Here is a 14,826-nt window from a genome sequence, read left to right as displayed (position 1 = left end):
TTTGGGAGTCGGGCTCCTTGTCCCAGCCCACTCTTGGACCACGACTCCCTGACAGCTGTCCACATGCCTGATCACCGCGTGTCCTCCCACAGCCGTTCACACGTCCTTGGGAATGGTCACAGGCCATCCCAAGCAGGGTCACGGGGCCCTGGCTGTGGAGGAACTGGGATCCCACGAGGACAAGGCATGCTCACAACATCACGTTCACTATCCCTGCCATCATACATTTTCACAAATAGCTAAGACTTTTGTGTGTATTTTCATGTTTCTGTGTGTGTGTGTGTGTGTGTGTGTGTGTGTGTGTGTCAAGGCATGGCAGCTGTGTGGAAGTGGACATCACAGAGCATCCACGTTGCACCACCAAGAAGAATCTGATGAGGCCTCCACCGTTGAGAGACATGGATGGGCTCGTCTCCGTGGTGCTCAGCCTGCACGGGACAGCCAAAGGGACAAGGATCAGCAGGGGCAGTGCTAGAGAGGATCCTGCCCCTAGCTGCAGGGTCAGGGAGAAGGGCCATAAACAAGTTACAAAGCACCTTGTGTCCACGTGTGGTTTTATATTGGGGGCACAGGAAATGGCAAGGAGGCAATAAGCCTGGTGGGACCCTCCAGCCCCCATCCTGTTGGATTCCATGGGTGAGGGTGATGGAGAGCAAGGGGGCAGGGCGCAGCCGTTCTTGTCCTGCGGAGAGAACCCACCCTTCCAAGCAGGATCTGGCAGAGGATGGGAAGAGGCGGGGCTCTCTTGGGAAGTCTTGTTCTGTAGAGCGGGGCACACAGGAGGGGTAAGGTGCTCCCGAGCGGGTCCCTGGGGTCCCCTGGGCTCCTCGTACCACCCTATTCACATGGCTTTGGGAGCTTTTTCTGTTGCCCTTGAACCTGGAACTGTGCCCTGCATTGCTGAGTTGCAATGCCATGCATGCTCTTGGTCAGGTCCAGTGCAAAACCAAGGGTTGTGTGTGTTTTGGATAGGTGAGAATGCCAGTGTGTCCTATTCTGTGGACATTTTTGTACCATGGGCATCATTCTATTTGGAGCAGGGTCAACTGTATATGCCTGTGCCGGATTCCTCGTAACTGATGTCTGTGGGTGCATGTGCTTGCAAGCATTTGTGTTTTTGGGAGGGCATGGTTATATGCCTGAGTGTGCTCCATGTGTGTGATGGTGTAGTTTGTGTAGTGTGCTCGGTGTGATTGTATAGGCATAATACTGTGCATTTGTATGTGTGTGTGTTGGAGTGGCTACGAGTGTGTTCCTGTATGATGCAGATCATGGGTTTTTCTTACATGTTTCTGTACCCTCAGGGCTATGTGTATGTGTGCATGCTCAGATGTGTCATGGTCAGTTGTATATGCCTGTGGGCTGGAGGCGGTGATGTGGCGGGTATACGTGTTAGTGTTTTGGAGCATACACGTGTAGGATGTTTATGGTGAGGCCAAATGCGTATGCCCGTGCTGGAGACCTTGTGTGAATTGTGTGTGTCCCGTATGAGGTTTTGCAAGTGCCTATGTATCTGCATGCAAGGGACGGTGTGCATGCCTCAGATCGATATGCACAAGTCTGTATGATTATGTACAGTGGGTTCTTATGACAGCACACATGTGTGCTTCGGTGTGTGTGCACGCTAGTGTACATGTGTGTTCTTCTACAATGCAGAACACGGGTTTTGCTTACTTTCTTTCCTACCCTCAGGGATGTATGTGTGTGTGTGTGTGTGTGCATGCTCTGATGTGCTGCGGTCAGTTGTGTATGCCTGTCTGCCAGAGTGTTTGGATGTGATCTTTTGAGTGTGTGAGTATGAGAGACTGTCACACCTGTATATGTTATTTGAATTGGCACCATATGTATAAGTTTGTGACAGAGATGCTCTGCGAGAGCTCTGATGTGTGTGTGTGTGTGTTTGTGTGCGTTGTGTTTACAAGCACCTATCTGTCTGCGTTTTGAGTGTATATATGTGTTGCCACAGTCACGCCTTGTTGTCAAGAGACTCTGTGAGTGTGTGCGTGTGTGTGTTTGTGCATCTGTGCGTGCATGTGCCATCTCCATGCCTAAGGTTCCTATAGAATGTGTGGGTGCGTGTAGTGTGTCCTTGTGTTGGCATGAACACATGTGTGTTCCATGTTCCACTGTTTTTAGAAGAAATGTGAGTGTGGATATGTGTTGCCCCATTCACGCCTCAGTGTTGAGAGACTGTGTGTGTGTGTGTGTGTGTGTGTGTGTGTGTGTGTCTTTGTGTGGGGGCCCTTTGCGATCTCCATGACTTTATTTCAGAGATCATGTGTGGGGTTGTGCGCACAGACATGTGGAAGCACCTATGGCCTCCTATGTATTATTCTGAGTCGAGGACTATTTGTGTATGGATCTGCACGTGTGTGTGTGGAATTGTGTGTCCTCTTTTGCTCCCCTGTGTGCAGGACATCATGTGTGTGTCAGTGCTCTGTATGTGTGTGTTTCATGTGACCGTGTGTGTTAAGTGTGGGGGCCTGCTACTTGGAGACACTGTATGTTTATGCTCTGTGTCTGTGTGTTTGAACCCCCATGGGTGAAAGTGTTGTGAGGCTTCGTGTGACTGCATGCACATAGGGGCCAGGTGTGTTCACATATGCTGCATGTGCATGCCGGCGTGTGAGTCTGTAGGTTTCTCTCTGAGTGTGGGCACATGTGCTTGCCTCATGTGTGTGTGTAGGTATCAGGTGTACACCTGTGACTGTTTGGGATGTGTGTGAACGTGTGTGTGTTGCACGGCGGCTTGTAGGTGTCTATCTCTTGGTTGTATGATTCTAGGAGCAGGACTGTGTTTTTGGATGGCCGAGTGTCATGCCTGCGAGCCGGCATCATGTGTTTGTTGCACATGTGTGTGATTCAAGGCACACCTACAGGTGTGCTTGCATGCACACTGTATTCGGCATGCCTGGGTGAGTTGATTCGTGTGTGCTTTGTGTGTATGCCATTTCAGGCACTGCCGTGTGTGACCCTGCAGGGTACACATATATGGCTGTGTGCCATAGAGCTTGCCAGGGAGTGTTTTGTATGCATTACCTTGTGTGCTCACAAATTATTCTTGTGTGTTGAGGGCTTTCGTCCTAGTGGTTATTGTGGTTTAGTAGGTGTATCTGTGTGTGTAGGTGTCACCACCCATGTATTCCGTGGTGTGGAGACTCTGTGTGTGTGAGTGCGTGCTTGTGTGTGTGTTCCATGGGCACAGGTGCATGTATTTACATTGTCACATGTGAAGACCTCGGTGTTGGCAAAAGGGTGAATGTGTGTGGCCGTCTTTGGATTTGGATGGCGTCTGTGTGTATATCTGTGTGTGTGTCTGAGTGTGAGTGTGTGTGTGAGGGGCAATGGGAGTTGCTTCTATGCCATTGACCATGTGTGTTCATTGTGCATCTCCTCTTCTGTAAGCAACGTGTGCACGTGGTGCTTGAGTGTGTGTGTTTCTCTGGGGCCTTCTATGTATAAGTTGTGCTGGAGAGCTTTGGTGTGTGTTGTGGGTGTATGTTTCCATGTGCACTTCTGTGTCCATTTGTGGGGCTGAGATTGCATGAGTCCGTGACAGAGATAGGATGTGTGCAGGGAATGCATGTGGGTTTGCATGGGCTTACGTGTGTGTGCGAGTATGTGTGGGTGTGTTTGAGCATTTGAATGTCAGGAAGGTCGTGTCTTTTCCTCGCATGTGTCTGTATCCTCAGGGAGTGTGCCTAGGACTGTGTGTTTTGGACAGGTGAGAATGCCAGTGAGTCCATTTCTGTGGACGTTTTTGGATCACGGGCATCCTTCATTTGAGCAGGGCCCACTGTGCATGCCTGTGCCAGACACCTGGTAACTATTGTCTGTTGTCTGTGGGTGCGTGTGTATATAGTGTGTACAGTGAGTTCACAAGACTGCACATGCATGTGAGTGTGTTTGTGCGCATGCTAGTGTACATGTGTGTTCTTCTACGATGCAGAACATGGGTTTTGCTTACATTCTTCCCTACCCTCAGGGACATGTGTGTGTGTGTGAGTGTGCATGCTCTGATGTGCTGGGGTCAGTTGTGTATGCCTGTCTGCCAGAGACTTTGGATGTGGCCCATTGAAGTGTGAGTATGGGTGACCCTGGTCACACCTGTATATGTTTACTTGACTTGGGACCGTATGTATATGTCTGTGGCTGAGATGTTCTGTGGGAGCTCTGTGGTGTGTGGGTGTGTGTGTCTGTTTGTGTGTTGTGTTTATAGGCACCTATGTGTCTGCATGCATGTCTGGTGTACATGTCTGCGTTCAATTGATACATGTGTGTATTTAGTGTGTTCAGAGTGTTTGCATGAACACATGTGTGTGTGTCTGTTTATGTGAGTGAATGGGGCTCGTTGGGGTGTGTTTGTAGTATGCAAATGTGTGCGTATATGAGTATTTGTGTGCTTGTGTGTCTCTGTGTGCTTCAGTGTGTGCAAGTGCCATCCATGCTTATGTAACCGAGATAATGTGTGGGTGCGTGTAGCATGTGTTTGTGTTGGCATGAACATGTGCATGCTGCAAGTTCCTTTGTGTTTAGAAGAAATTTGAGTGTATGTATGTGTTGCCGCATTCATGCCTCGGTGTTGAGAGACTGTGTGTGTGTGTGTGTGTGTGTGTGTGTGTGTCTTTGTGTTCTTCTGCATCTGTGTGTGCGTGTGCCATCTCCATGCCTATGGATCCTATGTAAAATGTGGGTGCATGTAGCGTGTCCTTGTGTTGGCATGAACACGTGCGTGTTGCATGCTCCACTATTTTTAGGAAAAATGTGAGTGTGAATCTGTGTTGCCAAATTCACGCCTCAGTGTTGAGAGACTCTGTGTGTGTTTGTGGGGCTCTCCATGAATTTATTTCAGAGACTGAGGGAGGCCTGTGAGCATGAGCCCCACTTTTGCAGACCTTCTCAGCAGACAAAAGGGCTTCCAAGAACTGTTATGAACTAGAAGGTGTTATGCAGGATGTTATAGCTGACCGCAGATAGACCACCGGGACATGGGGTACATGCTACAAGCAACATCAACAGCAGCAGACGAGCAGCCTCACACGTACAGCAGACCGCAGATTAACCACAAGCGCCCTTGAGCAGTGACTGAACTGGCATATAAGCAACACTGGCCCTCTGCTTGTCAGAGTGTGCTCTTGGGACACTCTCGCTCAGATCATCTCGCTCAGATCATGGGTCGATGCACCCAAAAGGTGTGCTCCAGGGAGGGGATCGGTCACCTTCTCGGTCGATGCACCCAAACGGTGTGCTCCAGAGAAGGGGATCGGGCAGGAGTACCCTGGGTCCTCTCCCTAGCCCATGCGGCTAGAGTTGTCTGTCTTGTATTAGCTTGTGTGGTATGCGCTAATAAACAGCTTTCGCTTTCAGTTATTGTGTGTGACCCGTTTGCTCCCGCCATCGAACCGGCTCACTCCCCTGGGAGCTCCGTGGGCGGCAGAGAGCTCCCAGTTGGTGAGCCAGCCAGGAGACAGCCAGGCAGACACAGACAAAGTAGAGTGAGCCATCCTTCGAGCCTCTAAGGCCTCAGTGGTGAGTACTCACCGAGATCTTGAAACAGAGATCTGAGACTGTCCCAAGAGGGGATAGGAATAACAGCCATGGGGGCTGGATTCAGTAAGAGAGATGAAAAGCAGCTGCAGCAGGTCTTCAAGGCGATGTCGAGAGTAAGGAAAGGTTTGGGGAGTAAGGAGACAGTTACCAGAGGTAACTGTATCTGGGCCTTGAAGACAGCCATTGAGGCAACCGGGACGCCGGTTAAGGAGGTGACAGAGGAATCACTAGAGGACTTTTTTCAGAGATGGATGGAAGCAAAAGGAAGCAAACCAGACGGGTTATACAAGATCTTCTTGGAAACTTTATGTAGCATATGGTGTCTTCTCAAAAAATTTAAAATAAGGGAGTTGTCAGAGGGACTTGTACAATACAAGGTTTGTCATCCAGGCTTTGGAGATGAGGATGTAAAAAATGCCCCAAGGCAGGATGATCAAAAGGTCCAGGCTGCATATCCAGTAGTTGTTAGGCATGGCCAACAAGAATATGAACAGTTTAATCCTAGATTCTATAGCAGTTGGATAGGCAAGGTACAGGAGTCCGGACTTCTCGCTCAGGCAACTCTCCAATATTTTGGGATCATCACGGCAAGTAGTACTTTGCCGGGGATGAATGGGCTCTTAGACATAGTCCCAGGGGCCTCAGGGCAAAAGGAACTTTTGCTCGCCAAATTGAATGAGAGGCTAGAAGAATATGAGAGGATGCATCCGCCACCAGACCCTGGTGCAGCAGGACCTCGCCACCTAACGGTGGCAGAATTTAGAGGTCTGAACATGACAAACGAAGAAGCTGCCAGACCAGAATGGAATGTGGCTAGAAACCTATATAGAAACATGATTCTTGAAGCCTTCCAGGATGGTATCAGAGTCTATAAAGGGGCTCCTAAGGCCACATCCATCAGACAGGGCCCAAAAGAACCTTATCCAGATTTCATAGATAGATTATTCGGCCAAATAGATCAAGAAATAACAGATCAGGAAATCAAGGCATACCTAAAACAGCAGCTAAGTATAAATAATGCTAATGAGGACTGCAAGGCCGCCATGAGAAATCTAAGACCAGAAGGTCCTCTAGAGGACAAAATGTATGCCTGTAGGGAGATAGGGTCAAATAAACAGAAAATGGCTCTCCTAGGCGAAGCCCGGCAGGCGGGGCTGCAACAAGGAAGGAGGGGAAATAGAAAAAAAATGTTTTAATTGTGGCAAACCTGGTCACATAGCAAGGCAATGTCGGGCGCCCAAGCAACAACAAAAAATGACTTGCTTTAAATGTGGAAAACCAGGCCACATGCAGAAGGAGTGCAAACAGGGAAACGGGCAGCGCCCCCAGGGGATGTCCCCTGGGAAGGTAATGCAATCGGGCGAATCTGCCCATGGTGGGCGGGGGACCAAAAAACTATATCCCTCCCTGTCCTTAGCCTAAATAGTAGGCCTATAACCCCAGTGTATATTAATGAAAAGGAGATTCATATGCTGATAGACACTGGGGCCGACACATCAATTATAGGCAACAAGGAAGCAAGAAAATTGGATCTAGGACCATGCTTAGAGGTAGTCAACATAATTGGAGTAGGGGGTCTCCAAAGATTTCAAAAATATGGTCCCTTAAATATTCAAGTAGGAGAAAAAAGGATTTCTTCAAAAATCTTGGTAGGAGAAGACCCCTTGAATCTCTTGGGAAGAGATATTTTAAAGAAACTAAAATTAATATGTGCTAAACTATCAGATAAGATTAGGCCCTACAAGGTACAACTTAAAGATCCTACTAAGGGACCCCAAATAAAACAATGGCCCCTTAGCAAGGATAAGTTAGAGGGAATTACAGAAATCATAGAGAAGTTATTAAAGGAAGGGAAAATAGAAGAAGCAACATGGAATAACCCTTGGAATACACCCATATTTTGCATAAAAAAGAAGTCGGGGAAATACAGGCTTTTAATAGATTTCAGAGAGCTTAATAAGATGACTTTAAAGGGAGAAGAAATACAATTAGGAATACCCTTCCCTGCAGGGTTGCCAAAAAAAAAACATAACTGTTTTAGATATAGCAGATGCCTACTTTACTATCCCATTGGATCCTGATTTTAGGCCTTACACGGCATTCACCCTACCTTCCTTAAACAATCAAGGACCAGCCAGAAGGTTCCAATGGTGCTGTCTCCCACAAGGCTGGAGTCACAGCCCTGCTATATATCAAGGCACCCTTAGAGATATTCTCTTGCCCTGGAGAGAACAACATCCTGAGATAGTATTATATCAATACTAATAGGATCAGATTTAAGCAAAAGGGAACATCAAAAGGTAGTGCAAAATCTTAGAGACATGCTACTTCAATGGGGGTTTGAGACCCCAGAGGAAAAACTACAGGGAACTCCCCCATATAAGTGGATGGGGTATGAACTAGAACCTAAAACCTGGAAATTGCAAAAATGGGAACTGGAAATCCCAGAAAAATCAACTTTAAACCAACTGCAAAAACTATTAGGAAAGATCAGTTGGGCTAGCTCCATGATACCAGGATTGAAGATAAAATCTTATGTAAGTTAATGAGAGGCAATAAGCAATTAGACTCCCATAGGGAATGGACAACAGAGGCTTTAGAGGAAGTAAAATATGCCCAACAAAAGATAGCAGAAAATCAAGGATATCATTACTACATACCAGAAAAAGAGGTTTATTGCAAAATTGTAAAAGATTCTCAGGAAATAAATTATGGAATATAACAGGAAGAGCAAGGGAAAAAACGAATGCTATGGGTTGGAAGACAATCATTAAAGAGGGATATTGGGAAATCTATCTTAGATAAATTGGCCATAGCTATTCAGAATATTTGCACAGAATGCAAAATCAGGTTAGGGGTAGAACCCATTTTTCTACTCCCCATGGAAAAAGGGACCTTAGAAAATAGGTACAGCCAACAAAATTATCTTCACTGGTTTCCCCATGTCAAACTAATAAATGCAGATTTAATGTTTAAGGAAGTCCTAACAAACCAGAGTAATGATCCTTTAGAGGGTGTGGAAGTCTTCTATACAGATGGAGGGAGAAAGGAACAACAAACAAAGGCAGGGTATGTTACTTCCACAGGAAAAAGTAGAATAAAACATATAATAGGATCGAATCAGCAAGCAGAAAAATATGCAATAAAAATGGCCTTTCAAGATTCAGGTCCGCAAGTTAACATCATCACAGATAGCAAGTACTGCTTCTCCGTTTTAAGAGCTAGACCAGACCCAGAAACCATAGATGATAGTTTATGGAAGGAGATGATTTCATTAGCTATGAAAAAGGACAACTGATATATAGGATGGGTACCAGGACATAAGGGGGTACCTGAAAACACAGAAGCAGACCAATTAGTATCTTTTGTTGTGGAGGGAGAGAATGTTAAGGACAAAAGACCAGAAGATGTAGGCTATGATCTATGTACCCCAAAAGATTTATTTCTATTACCTAGGGAGATTGTAAAACTAAACATAGAAACAAAAATAGAGGTCCCAGGAGGATACTGGGGTTGGATAACCCAAAAATCATCCCTAGGCTCAAAAGGTCTACAAATCCAGGGAGGAATTATTGATCAAGGATTTAGAGGTGATATTCAAGTTCTGTTACTAAAGGGAGGAAAGAGGGGAATTTCGTTACAATCAGGACAAAAAATAGCACAATTAATCGTCTTACCCTTATTTCATGAGCTCTTAAGGCACAGTAGATAAAAATACAGAAAGGGGACAACAAGGGTTTGGCAGCACAGGTGTCTTTTTCAACTGGGTAGACAACCTGAATCAAATAAAGGAAGAACATGAGAAATGGCATAATAATTGGAAGGATTTAAAATTAAAATATGGTCTTCCTACCACAGTGGCAAAAGAAATAATTAAACAATGCCCAAATTGCATTAAAGGGGCAAACCCCATAAGAGGCATCAACCCTGTAGACTCCTACCTAACTGTGGCAGATAGACTGTACTCATATGGAGAAAGGATAGTCTTTACTGCTTGTCACAGCTCCTCAGGATACTTGCATGCACTTATCCTGCCCTCAGAATCAGGAAAAGCCACTGCTATAGCCATATTAAATTTATACAAACTATAGAATGTAAACTGGATTCACTCAGATAATGGGCCAAATTTTACATCCAGACAGGTGGAGGGAATATGTCAATACTTAAACATAAAACACACATATGGCATTCCATGGAATCCTCAAAGTCAGGCCATAGTAAAAAATAAGCATAAGAAATTAAAAAGACTGACTAATCAGTTCAGAGAGCAAACAGAGACATTACAGGCCGCACTGGATCTAGCACTAAGAGTGCTCAATAAAAAACAAAGGGGCGGTGGGGGGTGGGGGGATAGGGGATGTCACACCTTGGGAACTAATGATATAAAAAATTCTGTTGTTACAGACTTCAGCAAGGAAAGCAAAAGGGGAATTGGCAAGGTCCTGCCTGTATCCTTTGGAAAGGAGAAGGTGCTATAGTAATACAAAAAACTGATGGGCCAATCCTCATCCCTAATAAGAACTTTAAGGAGGTGCCTAACCCAGAGGACCAGGCCACAAAACTTATGGAGAACAACCTTTAGTAGCACCCAAAAAACCAATGTCATTAGAATCACAAGCTGTAAAAGAGGAGCCCAAGAATTTCACATCAGACAGGAATTAGGCTTCCTCAAAAGAAGAAGTCAAGAAGACATGAGGGAACTATATAGGGTAAATTTAGGCATGCAGAATATAGAAAATGAAGCTATCTGGTACAACAGATACAAGGTAGTGATAGGAACCAAGGTTAATTGGGAAGAATGGGAAGGAAAATGGGATAGGCCAGGAGCGTTTGGCCTGTTATGCAGGTTAGCATCCTGTGGGAAGCACACCTCAAATTGGTGGAGACTCCTCTTAACAGGACAAAAACCCCCAAGATGCTATGAATGTGCTTTGCTAGCAGTAACTCATGCTTGTGCATAAAGTGCACTTTCCACTGCCAGCTTTGCTTTCTTCAGAAATATTTTTGTGTCTAACGAACTTTGCAGTATTGCATTACTAACCTTTCTAGCACTCTTACCAACTAAACCATGATCTCAAAACCGATCTTTGGACCTAATGGAACACTTTATGGGAGCATGTCTGGCGTTGACAAATGTAACTACACATATCATTGGATACCAAGAAATATGTCTGTCACTGCTCCAGAACCATCTGGAAACAAAGGGTATCAACACAAGGCAACTTTTGGGGTTTTCCCCTATCATATTTGAGCTATAAGGAAAAAAGGTATGGGTAATTGAAATGCAATTACACTGGTGACCCTTGGAGACCAGATGGAGCAATATTAAATCTATGGAAGGTCAATACAAGCCGCCTTCAAGAAAACCGTGCCAGGTGGTTCCTATTTCCTTGCCACTCAAAGAACTTTACCATTCCCATACAATGTCCTTGCATAGATGGCAAAAACCAAAGTTCTCCCTGCGGTAACACAAATGACACCTCAGTAGATTGGAACAACTGTACAATAGCAAAGAATATTCCCTTCTGGGATGGAGGAGCCGGAGGGTTAATAGCTGATTGGAGCAGAACATCCCTCCAAAGCATGACAGAGAACTGGACATGCTATAATGCCTGGAAAGGGTTCTATAACAGCAGCTGTAATAATAATTCTAGTGATGAAGGTGAGTGCTCATGCCAAAATAATACCATTACTCCATAGTCAAACAACGTTCAATAGGAGTGTTCAGGGAAAGTGAATTCCCAATGTGGGGGACCAAAAGGTCGATTGGCAGGAGGAAAAGAGCTGTACAGGTACCATTGCTTCTGTTCTCCTTGCTGATGAGTGGAATCGGAGCCGCATCAGGGATAACTGGAGTGCTCCAATCTTCCGGGCTGGTAGGAGTCTTAAAGGAGCAACAGAAACTCCTGAGAGGCATCCTTGAAACCCAGGGATAGTTGTTGCACAGACCGGAGGCCCTGGAGGCAGGCCTGATGGAACTGGAGGCAAGAGTAGACAGAATCGATTGGATCCTGGGAACAGCCCAACTAATGAATTTGGCCGGTTGTGAGAGTTTTACCCCAGTATGTCTGACCCACCTTGTCTGGGATTCCACATATAACATCACCATGAGCAACTGGTTAAACCAAAGCAGGACATATAAGGAGTTAATACTGCAGCAACTGGCTGAGAGTGGCGCCTCGTTCCAATCATTAGAGGTACAACTCAAAAATTTGGGGGAGTCAAATTGGCTAACTACCATATGGAATAAGTTCGAGGATCTGTGGAGATCATGGGGTGTTCTAGTACTGCTCTTACTTCTTTTCGGGCCATGCCTCTTTCAATGCGTTCAAAATATGCTTTATAAGTTTGTAGGTTACTCTCTTACACCTGGACAGGACCAGATCCTTCCGGCCATGTCTATGGCAGACCAGATAATGATGGCAGACATTTTTGGGGAAGCAGACGTAAAGCTCGCGACGAAGCATCACTCGAGCAAGGCGTCGAGCCTGGAAAAGGCTGGAAGCCCAATTTGCGCGGCTCCACTTGGTGGATGAATGTTCGAGACAGAGTCCAGAACAGCAGGACAAACTGCCCCGAAACAAGACATCCTGGACTTCCCACAGAGAGTAGGGAGCACCATCATAAGAATTAATCCCACCATCCTGCCTCAAAAGAAAAGGAAAGGGGAACTGAGGGAGTCCTGTGAGCATGAACCCCACCATTGTAGAGCTTCCAGGCAGGCAAAGAGCTTCCAAGAACTGTTATGAAGTAGGCGGTGTCACACAGGATGTTATAGCTGACCGCAGATTGACAACCGGGACATGGTGTATGTGCTACAAGCAACATCGCACTAGCAGCAGATGAGCAGCCTCGCACGTACAACAAACCGCAGATTAACCACAAGCGCCTTTGACGTAGTGACTGAACTTGCATAGAAGGAGCACTGGCCCTCTGCTTGTCAGAGTGTGCTCTTGGGACACTCTCGCTCAGATCATCCTCCCGGTCGATGCACCCAAAAGGTGTGCTCCAGGGAGGGGATCGGTCACCTTCTCGGTCGATGCACCCAAACGGTGTGCTCCAGAGAAGGGGATAAGGCGGGAGTACCCTGGGCCCACACGGCTAGAGTTGTCTGTCTTGTCTTAGCTGTTGTGTGATATGTGCTAATAAACAGCTTTCGCTTTCAGTTATTGTGTGTGACCAGTTTGCTTCCACCATGGGACCCACTCACTCCCCTGGGAGCTCCGTGAGCAGCAGAGGGCTCCCAGATTCCATGGGTGGGGTGATGGAGAGAATGGGGGCAGGGCACAGCCATACTTGGCCTGGGGAGAGAACCCCACCCTTCCAAGCAGGATCTGGCAGAGGACAGGAAGAGTCGGTGCTCTCTTGGGAAGTCTTGTTCTGTAGAGCGGGGCACACAGGAGGGGTAAGGTACTCCTGAGCGGGGCCCTGGAGGACCCTGGGCTCCTCGTACCACCGTATTCACATGGCTTGGAGAGCTTTTTCTGTTCCCCTGCTCCTGGAACTGTGCCCTGCATTGCTGAGATGCGATGCCATGCATGCTCTTGGTCTGGTCCAGTGCAAAACCAAGGATCACGGGAGGACAAAAGAGGAGGGGGTCCCTCACGGTCCCTGTGGACTCCAGACCCTCCTGCGGGTAACCCCACCCAGCACAGGGGACAGTTCCATGGAATATTGGGGGAACTCAGGTTTGCTCCATGTGTTGGGTGCATCGTGAGTGTGCTGTGTGTAATGGAGCCGCTGTGGGCAGGTCCACGATCATGTGTGTGTGTGTGTGTGTGTGTGTGTGTGTGTTGCACGCATGCGGAAGCGGTTTGACTTGGCATGCCTGAGCGTTCCTCCTAGCTGGGCACATGTATGTATGCTTGTGCACGTGTGTGTGTGTGTGTGGACTTGCGTGTCCTCATTGCTCCCCTGTGTGTAGGCCGTCATGTGTGCGTTTTTGCTGTGTGTGTGTGTTTTGTGTGCCCCTGTGTGTGTGTGACAATTGTGGATCGATGCCTGCATCCCGGAGACAGTGTGTATGTACATTTTGTGTCTGTTTGCACACCCATGGCTGAAAGTGTTACGAGGCCTCGTGTGTCCCCATGCACGTGGGCTCGTGTGTGTTCCCAGGTGCCCCATGCGCCGGCTTCACGGTTCAGGCCTGAACATGGATAAGTCTGCCTGCTCTTGGTCAGCGCTGGGGATCTCAAGTCTGATGCAGCCCGTCAGGGAGAATTCTAGGGTGCTGGTTAGCACCGGGCCAAAGGAAGACTGCTCAGGCCGTCGTCACGTCTTCTGGTCTCCTTGTCGCCTAAGCCGGAGAGTAGCCTCACGGCTCCCCCAGGCCAGTCTCTAGGATCCATCGTGTCGACAAGATGGAGGTGAAGTCCCAGGCATGCTGACGGTTGCAGCGGGGCTGCCAGTGGGGTTCCAGACCCGGAGGACCCCAGAATGTGCTGTGCTCCCCCCACCCACTTTGCCTCGAACCCTCGACGGCTCACTCCTCAGGGCTTTTAGGAAGGGCCTGCCGAGCTCTAAACGGGAGAGGAAAGGCCGGAAGGTGCTGCTGAAACCCCTCCCATGTGTCTCCCATAAACAGGTGCTCTGCTTCCTTGACTGGGGGATGCCCCGCCTGCCCTGAAAAGAGGTGTTTAGGATTGGACCCATGCCTCAGGTAGCATGCCTCAGGTAGCAACGGCTTAAGCTGTTGGTCACATCATAAGGACATCGGGTCTCCTCCCAGGGCCTTAGGGTGCAATGCAGGTGATGTGGCTCGTGAACATCTCTCTGGAGTTCAGGGCAGCTTCAGGGCAAGCAGGTCCATGGCACAAGAGGGTTGAGCCCCTCCTGAAGAGGACCGCCAACTTCAGGAGCTTAATGGCCAGAGCTACTGGGAGACGGATGCTTGCTACAGGACTGCAGGACCCAGGGCAACAGTCTTTCATAAATGTGGCCTCGCAGGCAAGGGATGGGGTGCCCAGAATGCGTGTGTGCTTTCCAGTGTTCATGTGTCTAGGCACAGGGGACCAGAAACGAGGAAGGTGCCCTTGAGACCGAGCCTCCCTTGATGTGTCCGTGCCAGGATGCTTACCTCTTGTCCTTTGGCCCCTCTCATGTTCCTTCCCTAGCAGGGCAAAGCCAGATGCCTGTCATTGCATGAATGTCTCCCTGGATTGGGAGTGGACGTGGAGATCATCCACATGATGGCTGAACAGATGGAAACCACAGTCCAAGGCAGTGGGGGTGCATATGAAATCCCGTCCATGGCAAACCCTTCGATTTCCGGCCGGG

At 47.7% G+C, this 14,826-nt stretch overlaps 1 protein-coding gene across 1 annotated transcript in view; it reads left to right on the top strand.

Annotated features, from left to right (window-relative positions):
- The window catches only part of LOC309856936 (uncharacterized protein), a gene marked incomplete at its 3' end in the record, with an annotated part of 87,491 nt that overhangs the window by 10,008 nt on the left and 62,657 nt on the right, over positions 1–14,826 (top strand). The window lies entirely within an intron of this gene.

Source organism: Mustela nivalis (genome assembly GCF_964662115.1).
Source record: "Mustela nivalis genome assembly, chromosome: Y".
NCBI lineage: Eukaryota > Metazoa > Chordata > Mammalia > Carnivora > Mustelidae > Mustela > Mustela nivalis.
This window is presented reverse-complemented; position numbering and strand designations above follow the sequence as displayed.